Source organism: Panulirus ornatus, chromosome 25 (assembly GCF_036320965.1).
Source record: "Panulirus ornatus isolate Po-2019 chromosome 25, ASM3632096v1, whole genome shotgun sequence".
In the NCBI taxonomy this organism is placed as follows: Eukaryota; Metazoa; Arthropoda; class Malacostraca; order Decapoda; family Palinuridae; genus Panulirus; species Panulirus ornatus.
In genome coordinates, this window is record NC_092248.1 from 11206703 (window position 1) to 11227901 (window position 21199).

At 43.0% G+C, this 21199-nt stretch overlaps 1 protein-coding gene across 1 annotated transcript in view; it reads right to left on the reverse strand.

Annotated features, from left to right (window-relative positions):
- LOC139757268 (uncharacterized) overlaps positions 1–21199 on the reverse strand; it is a 109837-nt gene that overhangs the window by 83797 nt on the left and 4841 nt on the right. The window lies entirely within an intron of this gene.

Consider the following 21199-nt stretch of genomic DNA (forward strand, 5'->3'; position numbering starts at 1 on the left):
CTACCACAGATGATGACCAGAGGTGTCAAAATCTACCAACAGCTGATTCCAAGACGGGCCTAGAACTACTGAATCCTGCTTCAAAGACGCGTCTGAAACTCTACCTACAGCAACTTTTTCTAAAACGTTTCCAAGACAGCTGATTCGCTTGAAGCTGTTGGCTGTAGAACTTTCTACGGACGCTACAAGGGTTATTCTCTCTCGTCGTTCTCTACCTGTCCCTACTGTACTGAAAATTAATATGTAATCTAACTGGAAAAATAGTGTGCATTGATTAAAAAGAAGTTCCAAGGTATGCAAATGATAGTGACTGACAACCAACAGGTTTTTTGTCTTTGGAAATCTGGTTGACATCATGGAGCCTTGTGCAGAAGTTGTCATGGATGATCCTAGAAGGAAAATGCATCATCACAAATAAAGAGAAAATTTGCCATACGTAACTATGTAGGGAAAACCTATGGCGAAAATAATCGTAAAAGGGTAACACATCGACGAGGCTAATTTGTGAAAGGAATTTATGTTGTCATTGGTGATCATTACAAACGGGGGAGTAAAAACAACACATTCCTCATGTCCTTTTCCAACGTTACCATTCATTTATTTACCGATTCATTTGCCGTAAATCAACAGAACGAACAATCAAGTGGGATTTGTAAATCATAATACAGAATCGTACATTAATACAGCACGCAACACACGCTTATGAATTACGAGTTTTTCAGCTTTAATGGATGTATTGACTTTCATAGGAATCGGTTGGCTACAGAGGTCTTGTTTACACTTCCCTCTGTAAACATTTCTACCAGAGCTCATTCCTCTATCATTCTGAAAGATTCTTTCAATACATGTTAAGGTCTGTGTTGAAATCTTTGCCCCGAGTTAACAGCAAAACACAGATATCGGTCGATTAGAATTGTATTGCGCCATGGAACACAATGCAACACAGTAAAGGAGTTAAGGACACTGCTAGACACTCTGGCGTCCAATGAGATTTGTGGGAGACAGTGAAATACTGTAATCTTAGATGCACTGGAGCAGTGATACACTCAGGAGCACAGTGAAGTAGCCTACGACATCCTGGCGAACTCTATGGCACAGTGAGATATGCCGGGACACTGCAGACCATCTAGTGATGCAGAGAAAACGAACGAGACACCGTGGGACGTACTGGGACATTCTGGTATACCAAGAAAAGTCCTAGGACGCAGCAGGGTATCCCAAGACAAAGGAGGGCACTCAGGAACACAGCAGGAAATAATGGGGAAACTCACACACACACACACACACACACACACACACACACACACCTTTACAAGGTCCACCATAAAATAGATAATTCGCGATACAGGCGCCGTGACGAAACACTATTATCCAACCAAACTACAGCATCATGGGCAGTCCATCGTCAGCTAGCGGTGTGGGGGAAAACAAGGAAACTGAGCTGCTTGAACAAGCACGACTCCCTCCTCTCCTCTTCCCTGTGGTTAAAGCACATCTTCCACCAGAAAGCAGTTCGAGTTATTAACAGTCACTTCGCCACCATCTGCCACACACTTTCTCCCACATCTTGACACCACCACTTGCCCACCAGCCAACCAGCCCTCCGGCACCTGACATCTACCGAGTCATATCATGAATTTGAAGTCAAGGCAAAGTGCTTCACTAAAACCATCGACTCACGTATGAACCCGCTCCAGGAGTTTGCCCTTGAGCTGGTGAAGACCTCCTCCTTCATCTGTATTACTTCTATTCAGGAATCAAAAATGCCCAGCCGATTGAAAGACGTCATATGTTTTCCCATTACCGAAGTCAGCAAGCCCACATTAAATGACTTTTCTGAGGGGACGAGTTGTGGGGGAGGAAAAGATTTCTTTGTCTTCCGAATACAATCCTTGCGAAACCATCAGAAGAAAGAAATCAATTCTCTCTCTTCATCTGAACGCACAACGAGGCTTCAGAATGAAGATGAAATCCTTTTCGAAGTATATCCTTTCTTCGGAGGATCAAATCTTTTTTTTTCCTTTCTTTTTTTTTGGAAAAAATACATAAATACATTCTGGGCTGGAGGAGTTACAGACGCACAATAGCAAACTGGGAGTCTAATATATTGCGAATGTAAGGCCCTTTATACCCCCGAGGTATTATTGTGTTCCTGAAGGACACTTGAGTAAAGATGTATTTGTCGAGTGTCGCCAAGGACAAGTCTCGCCCTCCGGCAAGGAGAGCATCCCGCCATATTTACGTCTCGACGAGAGACTTGGCATTCTTCTCCCACGACGACTATCTCGCGAGACTCATGACTCTAGAGAGACTTGGTATCTGTCTCTCCCGTGGCGAGTATCTCGCAACATAATCACTTGTCATTCATCTCCCACGGTAGATATCTCGCAATATCTCTGTCTATAGAGAGACTTGGCATTGTCTCCCCCTGACGATCGTCTTCCATGTTCTTGTACAGTAGCAGCATCTCTCAGGGTCTCTCGGCGATATATAAGTATCAATTATACTCTGGGGGTCCCAGCAGCCGACCCCAGTCGTGGGTACATCCTGTCTCTGGGGTCCCAGGACTGTAACTCATTCTGGGGTTGCTTGCTGGGGGCACCTAGCATGACGCAAAACTAATGGGTCTATCACTCGCTTTCAGTACATACCCTAAGAACAATCATTGCACCAATTATCAAATTAATCAGCTTTAAAAGCTTGATTATATGAGAGGATTATTTTTCAGTGACCCTTAATTCCTGCATTATGATCAATGACTTTTAACGTCCCGGCTGTTGTTGATATGTAAATAAAAACCAGATGGGGGGAAAAAGTGCCCATCCAACATTACCCCCTGAAAGTCATCATGAAAATTCCACTTCCCATTTTTTATGAAATTGTTGGATGAATTGATGTTATTGTTCTCCCTGACGCCAACCGAAGAGCCTCGTTTTTTAAAGCATGGCTGGAAAATTGTCATTATTCTTTCTTTTTTATTTCTTTTTGACCTCTGTAATTTCGCCGCTAAACGGGAGACCGATTTAATCCACGAGTTTAAGTGGGGTGTCGACTGAACCGAGACAAAGTTAATCCATGAATTAACCGGAATATACATAGAGGTTGTGGAGGGAACTGGCCCAGGGTTGGCCACCAGGCAAGCCAAGCGAGAGATTATGCATGGGTCTGCGACACAGTCCAGCGAGCGGGTCTGCGACACAGTCCAGCGAGCGAGTCTGCGACACAGTCCAGCGAGCGGGTCTGCGACACAGTCCAGCGAGAGGGTCTGCGACACAGTCCAGCGAGCGGGTCTGCGACACAGTCCAGCGAGCGAGTCTGCGACACAGTCCAGCGAGAGGGTCTGTGACAGTCCAGCGCGAGGGTCTGCGGTACAGTCCAGCGTGACACAGACGCGCGTTGGTGCTTACTGAATATTCCTACTCGTATACTGGAAGGTTTTCACTCAGATTTACACTGCCAACAATGTTGACCAGCAGCACGAGCGATACAAGCGGCAGGAGCATCTCTGCCAGCAACACAATGGGTACAAGCAATTCAAGCAGCCAAGGACGCTGTGCCAATAACATTACCAATACAAACTATACAAGCAGCTGGAGGCTCTCTGCCAACAAGACTAACAATGCAAGCAATAAAAGCAGCCAAAAGCACTGGACTACCTAGATATGCAAGTACAGGAGGTCAAGATGCGTTCGGTTCGGGACCCCTCTCTCTCTGTCTCTCTCTCTCTCTCTCTCTCTCTCTCTCTCTCTCTCTCTCTCTCTCTCTCTCTCTATTAGTTATCTTCATTATGTTATCATTATCATTCTTAAGAAAGATGATCTAAATATCATTCTCCAGCATCAGAGAAATAATTGAATATTACACATTTTTTTTCCTTGACGTAACGAGGAAGACTTACGAGATAAATGCCGTAAGTTTTCTCGTTAAACGTCGTAGCGTTGATCACTAAAACCACTAATATTTTTCTTCGGAATAATTCATCTGTTCTCTTTCTCTTTGTTAATCACGACGTTTATCTCCTGAGTTAATCTTTTTAAACATCTCATCGTTAGTCTCCACAGAGTTTTTCGTTTAAGTAACCAGAAAACCTCAACGTTTACCTTCTCGTTAAACACCTCATCTTTTAAATCCCCCCAAACGCTGATTTTTTTTTCATTAAACTCCGGCTCTAAATCCTTAGAACCAATATTGCTCGTTAAACAGGTCGGCGTTAATCTAAAGACACTACTGTCGCGTTTGTGATAACGTCTAGACATTATCTCCCGTTAAACACCCCGAGAGCGTTTTCTCGTTAAGCGTCGTCTCATTAACCTCCCGTCGCATAGCTTTGTGTTAAGCATCTCATGACAAAGTTTTAGATAAGCGTCCCTCTTAAACATTCCACAAGTAACCTGCAAACAACACTTTCACGATAAACTGACCGACTCGTTTACATCCCAGGCACAACTTTCTTAAAGACTTTAGCGTTAATCTCTGCGGAAAATCTGCTCGTTTAACATCTCGGCGTTAAACTCTGGAGGCGTCGTCAACCATTTACGATGATAGCCTTTATGATAACCTTTTGTTCCACTGGCGTCTTTTACAGCTATCTTGGTGCTCCTCTGCAGCACATATCAGACTTTTTATAAGTCATCTCAAAATGTTGTCTTTCCTCCAGATATGAACTTTGAATAAAGCGATCATTACATGATACAAACAAAAGAAAATCATCAAAATCGGAAATCGAATTATTCAAAAAGAGTTGAGGATCCAAGAAGGCTTTTGGTGATCTGCACACAACCTATATATATATATATATATATATATATATATATATATATATATATATATATATATATATATTTCTAGACAATATAAAAGTCTTTCACGTGCGCGTAATATCGTGTCAGTATAGCGCTACCTGGAAGCAGGAATTCCACAGAAAGAAAAAGGAAAATCCGGACTTCACTCTCGGGTGACACAAAATTTTTACGGCGTTCAAATCACCTTCCAAACGATCAAGAATTTCCGATATGATGTGTCGACGAGGTCCTCAGGTGGATGATGTGGGGGTCCTCAGGTGGATGATGTGGGGGTCCTCAGGTGGATGTGGAGGTCTTCCCTATGATGTGAAGGTCCTCAGTTTTACGTGGAGGTCCACTGTTTGACGGGGAGGTCCGCAGTATGACGGGGAGGTCCGCAGTATGACGGGGAGGTCCTCAGTATGACGAGGAGGTCCTCAGTATGACGGGGAGGTCCTCAGTACGATGGGGAGGTCCTAAGTATGACGGGGAGGTCCTCAGTATGACGGGGAGGTCCTCAGTATGATGAGGAGGTCCTCAGTATGACGGGGAGGTCCGCAGTATGACTTGAAGTTCCTTAGTATTACGTAGGGTTTTTCACTGTCATGCAGTGTTGAAAGTGGTTACCGTCGCTGCTTGTGAATGACTGTTGACACACTGGTCTAACAGTAAGTAAACAGATGAGTGTTGGTGCACTGATCTAACAGTAAGTAAACAGATGACTGTTAGTGCACTGGTCTAACAGTAAGTAAACAGATGACTGTTAGTGCACTGGTCTAACAGTAACCAATACAGTTTATCCTTCGTCATATTTCCACTCTCTCCTTACACTCTACACTTCTCTTCCGCTATCTCTTCTTCCCACCTTCTCCACTATTCTTTACTGTTCCATTATTCACGTCTCCCCTGCTGCCCGTACTTCCCCTTGGCGCCAATAATTCCCAGATTACGGCCATATTGACAGGTTCCAGCCCCATATTTACGTCAAGTGAAGGGACGTAGGCTACAACTGGCTAAATTAGGCTGCCGTCTTGTTCCTCAAAGTGGTCCACGGGAGCCTTCCAAAGAGCTGCTTATTGAGGTTGTTTGTGCCTCTTTCAGAGAGAGAGAGAGAGAGAGAGAGAGAGAGAGAGAGAGAGAGAGAGAGAGAGAGAGAGAGAGAGAGAGAGAGATCATTATCCCTCATTGAATTCCCGGGATCTGATCTCTTGTTAGGGCGATGGAGCTTCATTGAAAATTCTACGAGATCACAGTCGACGTGATCCTACGAAATTCATTTTTTCTTTTTTTTTCTCTTCAAGTGACACGAGGAAAGATTGCGAAAATCTACAAGTGAGAGCTTCCGGGTTTCTATATTCTACGAACTTGATGGTTCTCTGCGAGTTCGAGTCGTCAGTTTTCTGTTAAACTAGAGGTTTCTGTTTTCTTAGTCTATGTTTTATGTATTCTACTCATTTGAATTTCCTGTATTGTACAATTTCTAGGTTTCTTTATTCTATGAGTTCCAGTTTAAGATTTTGTAATAGTCTGAGATTTTGTGATCTGCGAGATTAAGGTGTCTGTACCTTACAAGCCACTTTAGTCTGTGGTAAAGACAGTGCCAATGGTATATACACATGGTAAATATGGCTTAGTATTACCGACGAAGAGATAGGACAATGAAACTTAAAGGATGTGATCAGGTCATACCTCACTCTATTCTCTTCCATGGTGGGCAAATCTAAGATCTCTAGCAATTTCCTGTAGCTCAGCTCTCATAATTCTTTGCCCTCCTCTAGAACTTTTCAATTAGTTCTTTGTGCTTCTTTAATGGCGGTAACCAAACCTGAGAAGCATATTCTACTTCTAGCCATATGTATGATGTGAACACCATGCATGCGTACATGTGTGTCTTGCCGTAAGTATATATATATATATATATATATATATATATATATATATATATATATATATATATATATATATATATTTCTACACAGTTTCTGCTGAATGTATTCCTAAGGTTCGTATCATCTTCCCGAGCAAGACTTGTGTCATAATTCTTGCACAGTGTATAACGTCACTTCCTTAATGTTCGCAATAAGAAACACGAAAAGATATCGTTCTATACATGAAGCTACACAGTATCTGTTTCTACAGATACCAACGGAAAATAAAGATATGAAATAGTCGTTGGTGTATATGATATCACATCAAGAACATTAGTTCCCCCAAATACGTTATAGATAATAAAATAAACAACATAATACAAACGCAATGAAGAGGAAAGCCATTGTGTTGCCATCCTCTGTCCTGGTCTCGGGGAGACGGCACATAGAAGCGGAAATCCCCTCAAGAAGGCATGGCAAAATGAGCTTCATGGCACTGAAACTTGTGTGACAACAGAGTGTGAACGACCTGCCCGATAAGGCGAACTTGATCAACTATATGGCAGCAACTTAGGAAGGAAGTTGTTGCGAACTTCCAAGTCTGAGACGATTGGTAAGCTGGGGAGGCTGGCTGATGGCCTCTTGAAGGACCAGGTTTCGAACACCCATCCAAGGTGATCAGGGGAAGTCCAATGCTAAGGTTAGATGATTAGAACTTTCTGTAGCACGTAAGTTCTCCGACACCATGAATAGAGCTTCCTGTAGCGAGGATGATTTCCATGGTACCATAACACTGTTGTTGTGACACGACGAAAGGCCATGGTACTCTTAGTCATCCTCCATGGCTGAAGCCTCTGGTACCATCAATACATCCTTGTGTTGAACATATGAAGCTTTCAGTAAAACATGGATGCTGCCTCTCATACTATGGGTAAAGGTACATGAACCACTATGGTAAATCTGTGTAGTTTGATTAGCACATGGGAAGCCTCCCATACCGTTGCCAAGGCTTAGTTGAGAAGAGTGAAGCCTCTAGTAGATTGAATGAAGCATTAATAGCACAAGTGAAGCTTCTGCTCCGTGATGAATCCTCATATGACTCAGTTGAAGCTTCTGGTATATCATTACAGTTTCATGATGAACGGGTTAGGTTTTATCATTCGAAGACTCAACACCTCCCTCATAGAAACTTCATCCTTCCACTACAGCAAATTAACAATTAAGCTTCCCTGGTGCAGTGGTCTGCGTCGATTAACTATGAATTAGGTGAGCCCATATCCGAGTCCAGGTCTGGTTAGTCGGCTTCCAAACAATACATATATTCATTTCCCTGCCAGCAGTAGTTATGGCTGAGGAAATACCTTGCGTAAACTAGGGTTTATATATATATATATATATATATATATATATATATATATATATATATATATATATATATATATATACTGTACAGAACCATATTTGAACCCTTTCAGGACCACAACAATATGCCACTGAAGGCTAGACCACTACACTCCTGTAAGGGAATCGTCCAGCTGCGGTAGTTTCTGGCTTGGCTGGCTGTCAGGCAGAACGTCCAAGGTCTGGTTGTCACGATGCATTATGTTAATGACTCCGGCCATAACCTAACCTTATGCCCGACACAGAGCATAATAACCTGGTTCATTGGTTCATAAAATCAGCTGATGGAACAGCGATGGTGGAGGCCCATCAGCTTCTCCACAGTCCTGTTCCCTGGAGGGACTTCAGTTGCTTCGAACCCTCCCTCACCAGCACTTCGGAACAATCGGCTTCGAACCCTCCCTCACCAGCTGTTCGAAACAACCAGTAATATTTTCTAGAAAACGAGACTCTAAAGACGAATCTCTCCAAGATTTTCATTGTCATCTATGAGTGGGTCTTAGATATTTCCCTGACGGGGATGTTAAACGTAATCCAGTGCAAAGTATCGGAGAACGAGAAGCCATGAATCTGGTCAGTGTTACGAGACACCGAACTCCATGAATCCTGCTTCAAAACTTCATCTGAGAAAACGGGAATATTATTTTACCCCATTATATCAGGTTGGTTCCATCCGAGTCCTCACCTACCATCACAGTCACCATCTACCACCATAGTCCCCACCTACTTCCATCTATACTCCCCATCAACCATAAGAATCCACCATGGAAAACCATCCTTCATCTCCATGCAACCAATCGTCATCCAACCTTCCCCGTGCCGCCCGCTCCCACCTGCTGTGTGCGGGCGGGGCGGGGCGGGGCGGGCGGGGTCAGTCTCCCCAGCCTCATCACTACAGCCGCGGGGACGTCAAGAGATGGCCGGAGAGTGATGAAGTGTTGGTAACGATGGGTCTCCTCCGCTAATGGTGGGGACGCGGGGACCCACACTTGGCTCTGGACTGCTGCTCTACTGGGGGACGATGGTCCCCCGACCCGCCCTGGAAGCGTCCGCCGCCACTGCCCTGGAAATGGTCCAGATATAACTCGGTGTAAGAGAAGAACGTGAGGGTGTGTGGCCTGGGACCACCAGACCGACGGCTCTCGTAATTTGATGAACCTCACGGTTACGGCCAGGAGCCCTCGTGCACCCTCAGGAGAATAGTCCTGGATTTCTCTGGAACCTCCTGGACTGTTCTGGATATAGCCAGATACAACGCACATTAAACTTGGCCGCGACATCATGTGATAAAAGTCACGATCCTTCTTGGACATCACTGGATGTGGTCCTGGACCTTCAAACTTCAGAAAATAATCTTCGGTCTTTCCAGACAGACCTGGAAAAGGTCCTGAATCTCTACAGAGCTACCTGGACTGCCCTGGAAATATTACATGTTACCAGGGCTCGAGGAGGTGTCCTGGGAGTGGCAACAAGACACAAACGCCTCCCTTATGTATCGGAGCCAAGATCTACAAGTGTTTGCTCAAGCAGAACAAGCAACACGTTCCGTTAACATGAACTATTCATGACTTTTTCCTCTTGGATTAACACTGACTATGATCTTAATAACCGTCTCACTCAAGTCTGTTATTAGTCGTCGGAGATAAAATTTGTATGGATTACATTTAAGAAAATATGCCTTACTTTCATGTGAAGAACACTCTTTGTAGCTGTTACCGACAATAGAGTTTCCTTATATATTTTTCTCTGATGTGTGGTTCACATTCCTTCGGCTGGAAGTAAAAATGTTATTGTCTTTCATGGTGTGTTGAGGGGGTGTGTGTACCACCCCAGCCAAGAGTTGTGTCCCACACAGTCCCTACGAGCCTCCAGGCCAGGCAGCTCAGGCAGAGGGAACACCAAGGCTCCAGACCACCTCACCAAGCCGACCAGGCACCAGCCAGTGAAGCAGACACCAAGGTTATTCTCTCTTTCCATTACCCAGACGCCTTCTAACTTTTACCACGCTAATCTACGAGTTTCTGACCTCCTCCGTTATCACAAACGGCCTCGAGGGAGATAAAGGTCTGTTGCTGTTTGAATTCTTTTGTATCTTTAGTGCCCACCTCACCAAGACGACCAACACCAGCCAGAGAAGTAGACACCACGGTTAGCGACCACCTCACCAAGACATCCAGGCACAAGCTAGCGAAGTAAACATACGTGTTTATCATATGATGACACATGAATCATTCATCTCCTGTCTCGTGTGTTCCTGGGGATCCCAGACACAAAAGAACTTGCAAATATTCCTCACAAAATACGAAAATGCATATTACATGGGAGTTTATACCGAGGCTAAAGATTCCCCATACTCTCTCTCTCTCTCTCTCTCTCTCTCTCTCTCTCTCTCTCTCTCTCTCTCTCTCTCTCTCTCTCTCGATGAGGAACCAGCGATCCTACAAGACGTAGCACAATAAGATTCTCTCTGACGTCACTGTGGGAAGACATTCTCTGAGGTCTTCAGCCTAAGTAGCAGAAACATTCTTTATAAAAAGCTATTGCGAGATCGCACTCCACAAAAACGTTACGAGGTCCTTGACAGAGTTTATGGAGCCATTGGTCACGAACGTTACACAAGCCAGATGTCCTCTATAAACGTTTCCATAACGAGCTGCTCTTTTGTAAACGGTTCTGCACAGAGAAGTGCTGTGTCAGCGTGACTCATGAGATTTTCCTTTTGTACAAACTTCGCGTCCATAAAATTCACGACTGTTAACACGGTCTACAGAAATCTTTTCCGAGGGCAATGGTCTTTAAAAGTGTTACTCTATGGAGGCGATCACGTTAAACTGTTTATTCTTTTTCACAGATATAAGTCTAAGGGAAGTTCTCGTTAGTCACTCAAGTGTTACTTAAATATTACTTAACTTTTACTCAAGGGAACGTTCTGTGTGAAAGTTTCTGTATATAAACTTTTTTTTTTATATAAACGTTTCTATAAGGATCATTTCTATATTCATGATCATAGACAGTCATCAATAGACTGCACGCTGATGAACAGATTTATGAACGGTGCCGTAAGAAACACATTCTTTCTGAACTTAATTTGAAAGAAAGTTTATGTAGAAATTCTGCTGAGGAGATAAAGCTTATCAACCTATCTCATTATAGAGATCCTTATTGACCGATACTTTACGAGGACACAATGTAAATACCACTAGAAGTAGAGAGTGAGGCAACTGTCGACGTTCGCTACGCAAGTTGTTATCTCGCCCATTGTATCATATCTATTGATGCAAAGCAGCTTTTGAAAACATGCTTAAGTCTCTTATTTTGGTAATGATGATCCCACACACACACGCACACACACACACACACACACTAGGAGCACTCAGGAGCGCTTATTCCCCAGACAAGTCGTCATCTTTTACAAAAGATTGGCATGTTTAACCTCAGCATCAGCAGCGATCTTACGGTACGAGGAAGGAGAGACATCAGTGGACAGACAGACGCGTCCTATGAGCACGATATAAGGAACCATCTCACTGAAGGACGCTGAAGCGCAAAACGAACACAAGTTGTGAGAAAGAGGTGCGATTGAGATCCACGTATGGTTGGGAAATGACGAAGATAAATAGACTGAGAGATCCAGTGGTCATTTTATAAAATTCATTCAAAAAGAACGTGAAAACGAGATTATTTGAATCAAAAACTTTATGAAAAAAAAAGATTAATCAAGGGCAATATAACTGATGAAATCTATTCTTATTTATTTCTAACATGCAGCGGTACACCTGTCCACATCATTTGCCTGACTTATTTAAAAACTTTTTCTAATTAATTTCTGCACGTGAGAGGAAATTGGCAGTCGACATTGTAGGTAACCTGTTGCCAGAGCAGGAATATTCCTCTCTATCCTTTTTTTCTTTTTTTGCTTATCTAAAGAACAACAAAGAATTGATAGAGGAAATCCAGAGGAGGACAACAGAGATTGTTTAATGGAATTAAGAAAGATGAATTGTAAAGAATATACAGAGTAATAACCAAACAACATCTGAAGAAATAATATACCAGCAACATAAACACAAGACAAGAAGCTCGTCAGTATTGGAAAACTCAGAGTTTCTCGTCCCCAACAGTTTCCAGGAAATTCCACCAACGTGTGGGACCAAACAGAAAATAATGCATTACCTCAACAAAAGAACATCATCTCTGTGCACTGGGTTAGAATGGTATATATATATATATATATATATATATATATATATATATATATATATATATATATATATATATATATATATATATATATATATATATTTCTACGAGTCCACTGAGAAATGAAACACGTTAAGTTCCCAAGTGCACTTTCGTATAATAATCACATCATTAAGGGAGATACAAGAAAGAAATACATTTGTCACAAACACTTCTACCTAGGCTTTGCGCATCATACAAACGCTCACGAAAGAATTACAAGTGTAAACAATGTACAAGCAGTATACAGACAGTGTAATTGGCAAAGATAATGAGAAATTAAAAGTTCTGAGCCGATTATAAGTTTTGGTGTAAAATTTTCCAGACGGCTTCAAAGACTTTCTTAAAAAAAAAGGCCTACACTCTTATCGCGTTTAAAAGCGTTTAAATGACTACACATGATCGAAGTCAATTAATTAGACTTTTAGAGCGTGCGTTCTGATCATGTAGTTAAGCTTGGGGAGATTAGATTTTTTTGTTTCTTCACTGACTAATTTCGACTGAGTTTTACCCCGAGGGTCAGACCTCCCACGGCAGGCCACTGTAAAATCGTTTGTTGACCTTTGACCAGATCTCGACATGGCAGACATGATTTCTTCATCATTGATATGGTTCCCACGCAGGAAATCAAGAGTTGACGTGGGATGGGAAAGTGGGAGGGAGATAACATGGGAATGCAGTAGGTGTTAGTGTGTGGGACGGATACTATCACTACTACTACCATTAATACAACTACTACTAACAACAGCAATAATAATAATATTAATAATAACATTAATGCTGATAGTAATAATAATGATAATGATAATAGCAATAAAGAATAATGGTAATAATGATAATGAATAATGATAATAATGCTACAATGCAAGACTCGTGCCCCACCAAAGCAGGATTGGTGTGGCGGATGAAAGCACCTTGTGTGAGGGATCGTCAGACACTGTCCTCGTCCTTACACTGAACTCCTTTGAGGTGACGGGTTTAGATACTCTGTGTAAGACACTACCAAGACTTGTCCTAGACCTTAATGGGAGTTCGTTTGGGGTCATGGGTCAAAGTATGCTGGCTCTGGAACGGTGAATAGACGTTATAGATGACTGGATTATGAAATGACAAGATCTTTTGACTGCGTGACACTCTTGACCCTCTGTCACTGGTGGAGACTGAGAGGTAACGCATCACTCCTGGTGTGGCAAGTTTGATGCAAACCATCGTCCTCAAATGTGGGTAAAAGGCAGTGTCTTGAAAGTGTAAAAATATCCCCTCCTCCCCGCTCACAGCGAGCGCTTACGTGTTTGAAGCATTCATGAAGGACCTAGGTCTTTGCCCACCGTGGTACCTGTTCTCCTGCACGACGGGTTAGACACATGAGAGCGGTGGCATCACTGCGTGCCGGAGGAACGCGGCTGGTGTGAGACTCTGGAGTCATGGCTTAAAGCAAGTATGTCATCTCCGGGAGCGTGCCCTGCACTGATGATGAGACAGGTAACGAGGCGCATCGCCGAATTCATGAGACAGGTGACCGAGTTCCGTGGAGTTCATGAGACAGGTGACTGGTATAACTGGTGTGTCGCTTTGCAAGATTCATGATTTATTTCAGTTATTAGGATGATTCCCGTCTCTCTCTCTCTCTCTTGTTACTCAGGTTTCCATGCAGGTCTGAGGCCTCCAGCATGACGTGAACTTAATCCGGGTTGAGGAAAGGGATTCTCACACCCGCCAGACACCATATCCACGCTTCAGACGGGTTTAGGTCTGCTCCTTATTGGACAAAATGATCCTCAGTTCTGCTACGTACAATACATTTCTAAAACCGCTTCTGCTGCCGAGGTCCAGATGATAACATCAGTGATGTACCTGAGCCCAGCCGGAGGCCTCTCACAACCCTTAGCCAACCAACACTCCGCCAGAGACTCTGCTTTTGTGGTCCTGGCTGGAGACCACCTTCTGTATCTTCTGTTTTGTGCGGTAATTGCTCAGGGTGAGAGGCGCCTTCCTCCCCTACGCCTCCAGACATTGCTGGGTCGCTTTCATCCTCCGTCAGTAGTGGGCTGGAGCGGCGGTGGGTGGGACCTGGCGGCTTACATTACACCATCTTGTGAACATCAAGAACTTGACACATCACCATCTCTTGTAAACAGAGACACATTCCTTGACGTTTGTCTTCTGGTATATTTTCCAGTTGGTTTAAGACTCTCGGTTCGTTCCTGAAAGTCTCTCTGACCAGGTCCTCGTGTTATGACAGAGGTTGTCAGTCAGGACCGTCAGTCAGCCTTCCCGTGTGTGTGTGTGTGTGCGTGTTCTCGTCCTTATGTCCCTTCCATACATCCTGAGAGTTAATATTATAGCGCTATATCGACATCATCTGATGCTATACCGCTGGTTATGAGCGTTACTTAGCTATGCCACAGCTGAACTGTCTATATTCTAGCTCAGCTTGAGCACAGCATGTCAGATCAACACAGCAACCTCAAGCTTTAACACAGCATCTTCCAACTTGAGCACAGCATCTCTTGGTGCAGCCATGACAACATAACCTCTCATTATACCAGGGAAACAGGAGTCCATCGGATATGTCGTGAAGGTAATCCTCACCTGCTGCTTGTCTAATTCTATCAGAAGACAGTTCACGGGGGCATCTTCCCTAAATGAGGATAATCTTATTATCATTTGCTACACTCTGGGTTTTCCTGTCGAGTGATGCACACATATGACTGATCTGATCAAAGGCAGATTTGCATAGATAAACACATATCGACACATCACGACATACTTACATTAGTACATTAATACGAAGCAAATTACACACACACACACACACACACACACACACTCTTAGAGACCGTTTCACCAAACTCAGAAAAACCCCTCAGAGGAGAAGCCTGAAGCTTTACGGTCAGGTTTTACATTGGGGATTTCATTAACTTTAATTACCACACACAACGTCAACAAGTTTCCCTCCACAGCACTAGTGGGCTAACCATATGAGAGGTTTTATTTCATTTTCGGAATAGGCCTGTTGACAGTGACGGAGGGTGTGTGTGTGTGTGTGTGTGTGTGTGTGTGTGTGTGTGTGTGTGTGTGCAGGTAATTACTGTGGTGGAGTGTGAAGTATGTCAGTATGTCACTGTGCTATTACCAATTTGTTAACAACTATTAGGGTTTTACACTCGTGGCACCACGACTTTTTTTCTTTCCATATATATATATATATATATATATATATATATATATATATATATATATATATATATATATATATATATATATATATTTTTTTTTTTTTTCAGTGGTAATTGCATTCGTTTCCACTTGGCTTAGGTTGTCCCTGGCGTCTTCATCTGTTCAGTTGCTGGAGTTATATATCCTGACGTCCCTCTGTACTACGCTTGTCTGGCCCAGTTTCTAGTTGTGTCATCTTGTTTTCCACACTCTCTTCTGCCACCAGAGAACTGCTCCGTGTTAGCATGGTCTCGGCCACTGAGCGAGACATTAATACGCGTTTATCGTGATTCCATATTTCTTCCTTCCAGTATGTGCAGATTCAGGCCTTCCCTCCCCCTCCTCCCTCCCCGTCCCTCATACCACTCAGGTCTGGACTCTTTCTTGTTGTATTCCCTTGGACGCTTTCCAGCAGTCCTGTGTGGCTCTTCAAGTGAGCAGACCAGACTGCTGCGACATGTTCCAGCTTAGGGAGAATGTATATTCTGTATGTCCCTCTAGACTTCCCACTGGCAACAGTTTTTACAATGATCAGAAGGCAGTTTGCTTCCCATACGATCCTTGTGTGTGTGTGTGTGTGTGTGTGTGTGTGTGTGTGTGTGTGTGTGTGTGTGTGTGTGTGTGTGTTCGTTCTGTACGGGGAGTTAGTTTTACACTCAAGACGCCGCATAATGCGTATGTGTGTGAATGTTAGTAGGAGAGTATGTGCCAATGTTAGTAAACAACGGTGTGAGATTATGTATGTCTGGCTATAATGACATGGAAGCGTGTAGGCTGAGGATGTGTGAGTTAGCCCGTGTACACATGAATAAATATGTATCATCAAATTTCACGGCATATAAGTTAGAAGGAAATGTATCTGAAAAATATGTCGGATTAATTATGTGTCGAAATATGTTCTACCAAACGTAGCAGACCTTATAGGAAGACTGTTCACAATGGAACTGGGAAGGATCTATCGAGGATATATAAATAAATATAGAAAACCTGATAACCCTGAGATTAGGATAGCTTCCGGGAGAAGTGTAGAAAACAATTATATTTAATGACCATGGAATATAAATCGTATTCTACCATCCCTGGAAGCCCATCCATTAATGAGAAGCTGTAAATATATATTTATAAATAAATTGTTTTCCTTCTGTTTACTGTATAGTGCATCCGTTGAAGGTGTCTGTTCGAAATAGATATTGTTGATTAAATTCTACTGAAAAGAATTTGTAGTTCAAGTATAATGTGAGCGGGATGCGTGGCGTGCACAGATGTGCTACGATTGATTGTGCTCATGCAATCTACGTCAACCTGCTTGAGCAGGACGACATGATCCTTGAGCACGACGACGTGACCCTTGAGCAGGCAGGACGACATGACCCTTGAGCACGACGACGTGACCCTTGAGCACGACGACATGACCCTTGAGCAGGACGAGATGACCCTTGAGCAGGACGAGATGACCCTTGAACACGACGGCATGAACCTTGAACACGACGGTACGATAGCCTGGTCCATGACCTTATCTTTGAAAGCCAGGTCAAAGGTCATGGGATGATACGACCCCCTCCTCTCCCTCCCCCAACCGGCCGTACTGTACGGCTAGATCATTTCCCCGATCATCTGGACTGTTTGAGAAAGCCATTTGTTCAGCGACGTACTTAACACACGTCCTCAGGCGGGAACACTGCTACTTAACTTGCCCGTAAACACTGTATTGATCAATTGCATTTCTCCATGATGGTGACACTGGTGGGATTTCACGTACAGTATTTTGCAAATGTGACGTGTAATGAACATGCTTAAGTACATGTAAGTAACCCTGAGTTAACATATCTCACCTACCCTTGTCCCATCTAAGTATATGCCAGTTCTATGATACTACGTCTTTACCTAACGTATTACTACTATAATTTCGTCTTTCCTTTCCTTTAATGCGTGAGATTATGACTATCGGCTACGAAACTTTTATATCATTCATGTATAATAGACATTTTATATCTATCATTCTGAAGTTGTAATATTATACGAAAAAGAAGAGTTTTTCTATATACATACTTCACATAATTTGTGTATGGAGATCATGACACTATTCCCACCATCACTGAACATTATACAAAACTTAATCTATTATATTATTTACAAGTACTTCAGCTGCAGTGGTACAACTGCTGATTGAACTGGTGATCCTGTTGTATGCGACAGGGCTACCAACGCCACAACTACTGTCAAAATGGATCACACACACACACACACACACACACACGTTATCCACTGTAATATCTCTGCACCCCCCACACATGCCTAATGCTGGAAGCTGTGATATCCATTCCAACCAAACATTGGTTACCATGGCAGCAGGCGCAACTTTGCTGGCAGAAGCAATACCCCTTTTTCGAAGGGATTTACGGATTCCTGGGGATTTACGGATTCTTTTTAAGGATTCACTGGAATACGAAGAGACTGAGGTATAAAGTGAATTTAAAGATTGAAAAAACCCAAAAGGAGAATTTCAAGTGCAGAATGCTTTGAGGGATTTAAAAATAGAAAGAACTGAATGACAAAATGAAATTTAGGATTCAAAATGCAAAAGAATCTCGAAAGATATTTTGCATTTAAGGGATTTCAGTGGAATAAAAGACACATGGAACAAAATTGCTTCAAAGGCTTTACGTAGGGAAAAAGAACTGATTTAAGGAATTGAAGCATTTGACCTCTTTTTTAGGGAGACAATGGGTTCAGAGGATTTCTGAGAGAAAATATTTGATGGAAACAAAGATTTAGAGAGTCTAAGAAAAAAAAAAGAACAGGAGCTGAAGAAATGAATAAATACAAAGGCATTAAAGGTTAAAAACCGACAGTTTTAGAGTTGAAGAAATAAGATGTATGCATGCTTGCCACCATAAGCACGACACTACGATCCCTGAACACAAATTCACAACCCTTAGTTATGACTTCCTGGCCTCTAGGATGATCCTTAAACGTTAGGTCAAAGGTCAGGCCTTCATAGATAAAGGTCGTGCTAATACGCTGAAGAGTCAAACTGTCGTGCTTAATGGTCGTGTCGTCATGCTAAAGTGTCGTGTCATCCTCAATGGCTAGGAATGGTCATTAACAGTAATTGACATATCTCACTCCAGAGTAAACATTAAAACACCTGCATGTCTGCTTTACGACCCCGACACGACACGACCCAAGACTAGACAGAATCCTTTATCAAATCGGTGTCAAAAATCTTTATCCACACATCGTGTTGAGGGTCGCACATATCCACATCCATAGTGGGAAAAAGTACCCCCCCCCTCCACATATATATATATATATATATATATATATATATATATATATATATATATATATATATATATATATATATATATATATATCAAGGAAGCTTTGGGAACTGTTGGAATAAATGGGTACTGGGGTAAAAACGATATGCGGAGGTCCACCAGCGAAATAGGTCCAGTGTATATTCCAGGATCGACTTGGCTGTATATTTACCTTGATAAATTCCCAACAATATTTGTAGCAGGGCTGAGGTTACGGTCTGAGTTCCCTGAGTGAGGGAGGTGAGTGAGGCGAGTCAGGAGGGTGGCGGGGACACACACACACACATAGGCTTGCTTTGGGGTAAGGGAGGAGGGAGGGTCCTTCATGGGGGGGACTCAGTAGAGATTAAGATGAAACCTGGGGTCTAGCAACGGTGGATGATGGCTGAAGCATCTACGATCACACATACGTAGTACCTACTAGGGTACAGAGAGAGAGAGAGAGAGAGAGAGAGAGAGAGAGAGAGAGAGAGAGAGAGAGAGAGAGAGAGAGAGAGAGAGAGAGAGAGAGAGAGGAGGGTATAACTACCACCGATGCAAAACTTTTTTAAAACTCTGGGAAAAGTAGTCGAAATAAAATATGAGAAAAGTTCGTTCTATTAGCTTCCTTGGGGCAGTTTTCCAGGTGTTCCCGAACTTGCCAGCTCTTTGTCGGCAGCATCTTAAAGGAACGCATGTTTATCCCGTGCCTGGGGACCAGCCGGAGTCCACTTGTACAGACAATTTGGTCATATGTAATCAATCTTGTACTACACACACACACACACACACACACACACACACACACACGTACATACATACATGTATACCTGTCTATGAGGGTGTACCTATATGTGTATCTGTATATCTACTTGTATATTTACGCAACTGAGTGTTGTATAATCAGATATTTGTATCCATTTCTTCTCTTAGACGGCTCGGGCAACTAAATGCCCAATCAGGGCCATTTCATTAAAGTTTATATATATATATATATCCTACGTTATGCCAGGTATGCAATTAATCAACCAGCCCCTAGGATAGGATGAACAGTTGAGTGGATTGTGGCCGACTGCCTCGACCAGGAGTCGAACCTATGCGGGCTCGACCCTGGGCGGCCCGTGAATGCCTTGCGGTCTGTAACGCTAACAGCTACATCACGGAGAGCATACCTATCCATGCTCACTGCATTCATCGTGAGTGATGCTGAATAACAGCATAATTTTTGTTTACGTTTGGATCACGTATCATCGTTTCCTCTGATCCCCCTAAAGGGGTTCCATTGGGACTTCCTCCAGCCCTACCATTCACCCCATTCTTATAGATGGTTTCTAACAGGTTTCAAGACTGGGTTCCTCATTTTCCCCTCGAGTTTTCTGGTGAGGTTTCCGAGGGAAACCATCTTAACATATCCGCAGTTCATTTCCTCCTATTTCATCGTCTTTTTCCCCCCTCAGCTGTTCAACAGTGCCTTAGCTTTATAGTGGTATCTCAGAAGTGAATTGATATGTCAGATCCACTTCAGATGAAAGGCTGTTTGTTCGCCAAGCCTACAATGGCATTTGAAATTCAGATGGTGTCTGTTAGCTCTTCGTTCTCCCCTGGAGAACAATGGCTCGAGCCTCAACCATGACAGTGTGATCACCGGGGGTGTGAAGGGGATCCTCACGACCTCACCACACCCCGGTGTTCGTGCAGTAATACCAAAGGGTCGTACCGTGTCTTCAAGGGTCGTACCACCATGCTCTAGTCATATCACTGTGCTCAAGGGTCGTACAATTGTGCTTAAAGAGGTATACCACCGCACTCGAGGGTCGGACCGTCGTACTCAAGGGTCGTGCCGTTGTACTGAAAGGTCGTCCCGTCATACTCAAGGGTTGTACCGTCGTAATCAATAGTCTTACCGTCGTACTCAATGGTCGTATCGTAGCATTCAAAAAAGTTAGAAAGTCACATCTTAAAATGAATACTAGAGTGATTGTTATTTGAGAAGCGCTGAGAGAAAACAAGCCTCTGAACTTATTAAGGACCAGTATTTAGGATATACGAAGCTTTGAACTGGCTCATGAACCGTGTTTGGGGAGATCCAACCCTTTAAACTTTTTACAGACCATTGTTTATGACAGATAGACATTTGAAACTTTTGAACTTGGACCTGAAATCTGTTTAAGGACTGATCTATGAACTCCCCCATGACTGCTGTTCAAGACAAACCTGTGAACTTGTTAACGAGATATATTCAACAGGGACAAACCTTTGAATCTGATAATGAACATTGTTGGGGAAGCATTCTCTCCATCTCATTGTTCATCACTGCCAATCAGCACAGATCTGGACCCTCAAAGCCCAGATGTCGCCAAATGTATCATAAGACCAGAAAGTGTCAAGT